Genomic DNA, 5080 nt, shown 5'->3' with positions numbered 1-5080 from the left:
AAAACGCTCTCGGTTAATTAATAGTGTTTTTAGTGATGACGAAGAAAACATTGTTTAATTTATATTAATATGTATCACTTAAAAAATTTTAATGAAGATATTTATCTTAATTATGAAAATATACTAGCATGTTTTTTAATTTTTGGAACCTAACCCTCCTTTTCGTATTAGTTCTTTGTTTCGTATAACACGGATTCGCATAACACGGCAATTTTTTGGAACGTAACTACCGTGTTATATGGGGTTACCTGTACATTCCTGTTTTTATGAATCCAGCTTCTAGGAGTCCAGCCAATCACAGCCCAGCACGTATGCAGTTTACGGACTACAGCTGTTTGAAAGGTTTCTTCCATAAAATTAATCGATTCTAGACTAATTCAACTCAACATTTACAAAATACATATAATTTTTGGGAATAATCCATATAAACTATGCTATAAACAAAAAATTGTAGGATTACTTACCGAGTCTGCACCATTCAACTACGCCGTTGCTTAAGCTTGTTTTCGTTGTGGAGATTGTCATCGAATGGCGCTCGCGTGCTTCCTGATAAATTATTTTTTTGCAAAAAATTTGCTGAACATTAGAGACATCATTAATATAAATATAATTTTTATGGACGTTAAATAATAAATGGTTTTTGGTAGGTCTGCTGCTTGTTTAAACTCAACGGTTTGTGCAATCCTGTTGCGACACAAGTCGGCGATAATGATTTACCGAATTATAGGAGTTTGTACAAATACTGTCACAATTTTTCCACCATGATATAGGAATCCGAACTGTAGGAACCCGTGTTATAGGAGGGTCGACTATATGGAAAGTGCTCATTTCCAAACAATGATATAAAGCTGTTTTCAAGAGGTAGTTTTATTATTGTAATGAATTCAGATAATTGCTATTTTAAATAAAATAGCTTTATTCACTAATAATAAACCTTTGTACCTCAAAGTTCAGCTGACTGGATGACTAGTCATTAATGCTCATTCTACTACTATGGTGATTTGGATCAAATGAACAGGTTGTGAAAAGCACCAGAAATTTTCAAGAAGTGTTCTATCCTGGATGTCAGATCCCATCTCACTGCCCAGCTGTGGGACTAACCAAGCTCACAATAGACCTTAAAAGACCCTCTTAGTGTGCCCACAGTGCAGAAACTGAGAGCATTCAGCATTATCCTAAAGTATGGCAGAGTTTTAACTGGCATGTGAAGACTTAAAAAAATAATGTCTTCAGGAACTTTGTCAAGATCTGTAAAAACCTTACTCATACTCTACTGAATACGACAGCACTGGAAAGCGGCACTGCTTGACACCAGTACAATGATGCGGTAAGACAGCGTGGTCATGGGACGAGCCCAGTGGTTTTGAGTTGCCTTGCTTTGGTGCCGTTGTCTGTTCCAGTGTTGCCAGATTTTTAGTTTGCATAAAAAATTCATTTGGTGCATTGGCTACTTTTTATAAAAAATTTTGGCTACAAGCATTGCCAGATAAAATGTCTGGCAACTTGGTCTGTTCTCAAGTGAAAGCAAGTGCTACACACTGGCTCAGTTGATTTTAAACTGCAGAGCAAGACATTAAAGTTTAGATTTTGGCATCGAGTGTCATTTAAAAAATTTTATTTGCACTTTGTCCATGAGTAAACCTTTCACATTGAAAAGAAAATATGAAGAGGATACTGCAATTTGTGAGTTTAAAACAGAAGAACAATTTTTGTTTAATCATCAAAATACTTCCAAGCCTGTTTGTTTGATACGTGGAATTTGTGTAGCAGTGCCAAAAAAATTTAACCTGGAACGACATTTCAAACAACTGCATAGTGATTTCAACAGCAAATATCCTGTCAGATCACACTTGCAAACAGAATTTATCCAAAAAAAAAAAAAAAAAAAATTAGCTAGCCAACAATCCTTGTTCCAGAAGAGAAATGACGAAATGGAAATTATGGTGAAGGCTTCTTATGAACTTTATCTGTTGTTAACCTGCAAGAAAAAATTCTATTCTCACAGAGGAGATGATAAAAAATAGCCTTTTAATATTTGCCCAAAATGTCTGATATAAATGTCAAAAATATGGTTCATAAAATAGCTTTGTCTAGAAAAACAGTCTTGTCATATAGATAATTTGGGCCAGGATGTTGGCACACAAATTGTCTCTGGACTACAATATTGCAAATACTTTTCATTAACTTTGGATGAAAGCTGTGACATCACAGACAATGTGCAGTTAAGCATATTTGTGCGTTACACAAACGATGATTTTGATATTGTATAAGAACTTGATTTGTGCCAACTAGTTTTAACTACAGGTGAGGACATTTTTAAAAAACTTAAAAATGTAATTGAAGTTAACAAAGCAGAATGGACAAAATTAGATAGTGCTTGCACAGATGGAGCACCTTGCATGGTTGGCAGGATAAAAGGTTTTGTTATATTGCTTGAAAATTATTTGGAAAGAAAAGTTTTTAAGTATCATTGTATTATCCATCAAGAAGCTCTTTGTGCTAAGGACTTAAACCTGTCTTCTTGTTGACCCTGTAGTGCACTATCAACAAAATACGAGCTCCAGCTCTGAATCATTCGATGACAATTTTGTGAGCTTTTCCCAGATGAAACAGAAGAGGATGGTAGGCTCCATTGTAGTGCGCTGGCTTTCTAAAGGAAGTGCACTCATGAGATTTTGGAATTTGAGGGAGTGTTTTTTAAAATATCTGGAAGAAAACAATGAACTGCTCAGTGAATGCTTGCTACTCAAGAATGAAGATTGTCTATGGTATTTAGCTTTTCTCACTGATATTATGGACTTTTAAATAATTTAAATTTAAGATTACAGGAGAAAGATTGTATATTTCCTACCCTAGTTGGTCATATATCTTCTTTTGTGAACAAACTTTGTTTTTTTGTCTGGATTTTGGAGAAAAAAGATTAACACATTTCACATTAATGCAGGAACTAGCTACCAAGGTCAATAATGCTCCGAACTATGATAGATTTAAAAATTTAATATCCATTTTGCAGGATTCATTCAGTGCTAGGTTTGATGATTTTCAAAATGATAAAAAAAAAAGTGCTGATCTTTTCACAAATCATCAATTTCTCTGCAAGACATTGTTACCCACCTGAAATCCAAATCGAAATTATTGACCTACAGCACCCTACTACACTGAAAAGCAAATATAAGGAACTTATTTCAACTGCAAGTGATCCAAATTATATTGAATTTTGGAAATTTGTACCAACAAACAATTTTCCAAATTTATACAATTTGGCTGTCAGATATTGTAGGTTTTGATCAACATTTGTTCACAAACATATGTTTTCTATTATGAACATAATAAAATCAAAATAACATTCAAGATTAACTGATATATTAATTAATTTAATTGATATTAACTAATTTTGTTACCATCTTCAAGAACTAATACTAATATAGATGACTTGGTAAAAAACTAGAAATTCAAAAACCACATTAAGACTGACTGTTCAATAATTAGAATTAAATGTTTCAAGTTATTCATTTTTATTTTATATATAATCTAACTGACTGAACCTTTAAAAATGTTTATTATTAATAAAATTTAAGTTTGTACTTTTGTTATATTTATTATATTATTATTTTAAAATCTCCACTACTCAGACTTACATGAAAAAAAAACTGCTATTTCCATAATCAGCCTATAAATAAAATTTTTTCATTTTTTAAATAATTTTTAGTACAGTATGTTGGAAAAGTTGGAAGTGGCATGCATAATTTTTTTTTTCAGATAATGGCACTCTTCCCAAAGAGGTTGGCCACCCATCCTAAAGCAAATCTCATAATTATTGTTGCATCTGTAAGTTACTAATCCTTTTCTTTTGATCATCTATGCTATTCAAGTTCTTCACTATTAAAAATAATTCAAGCTATCCCATATTTTGCCATAGGCTTGCAATCATCCTAATAAGATGGAATGATTAATAGATGGCTAATTAATTAAAAATATGATATTTAATTGGTTCTTTTGTTTGGTATCTTTTTTATCCTACAAAAATTATACTTTGTTTAATAATAATTAGAAGAAATAAAATATTTTATTGGATTTTGTAACTGATGCAATTGTTACTTGAAATGAGTGCTGTATGTAGCTAGTACTTACACTCAGGTAACACACACAAGTCTAGACTAAGCTTTAATTATGCTAAGAATTTAATAGTTTGACTAGCTATGAAATATTTACAGAAATTATGTAGTTTTTCTGTAATAAAATGTCAAAGTGGCTGCTTATTCAAAGAAAAATCATGGAATCCGTCTATCAATTTGGGAATTGCAACTTTTGATGATAACAGACTGATAACTTTAGAGAATAAAGTTTCATTATTGAACTCAATGTATTACAATTGCACAGTATGCAAAAAATCTTGTGTTTTTAACACGGGCGGTTATTTACCTTGTTCAAATTTAAACACACCAAAACCCCAAGCTGAATTGTTCAAAATGAAACAATTATTTCGATAACACTTAAGATAAGGGGGTGAAAATTGAAGTGTCGTCACTACAGGGGTCATGCTGTATATTGCAAAATTTTATTCATCTGATGATTGAAATGGTGAATAGCCATAAAGCAGTTCAAAAAAACAATTCACTTGAAGTGTGTCACAGAACACAAATTGGTCTTGGTCCAATAAAAAGTTGCTTGATAAACTCAGTCAAAAACCCAGTGATTTTATATTGTCAGTAAACAAAGTAGTAATTTTATTTTAACTTCCAAAATTTTTAGAATGCATGCATAATATGCATATTAAGGGAACATCAGTGCCAAATTTCACCTTCACAGCTAAATTTTAAAGTGAAATTTCTGAAAATCAAAACAGCATACTCATGACAGTATATATGTCAAATTTGGTTGAGATTTGCCAATAGTTTTTTCTACAGAGCTCTGAATTCCTAATTTATGATCACTACATATGAATATAATTTTGATAGCTTACTTTCATATGCATGAAATACAGTTTAGAGGTATTGTATCTTCAGTAGCAGCTGATAATAGAAATCATATTTAGTCTAAATGATCGTTATACTTCTGATAAATATTTTCCAATTCCGCA

The sequence above is a fragment of the Centruroides sculpturatus genome, unplaced genomic scaffold, assembly GCF_000671375.1.
Source record: "Centruroides sculpturatus isolate CEXI.00-Female unplaced genomic scaffold, Cexi_2.0 scaffold415, whole genome shotgun sequence".
Taxonomy (NCBI): Eukaryota; Metazoa; Arthropoda; class Arachnida; order Scorpiones; family Buthidae; genus Centruroides; species Centruroides sculpturatus.
This window is presented reverse-complemented; position numbering follows the sequence as displayed.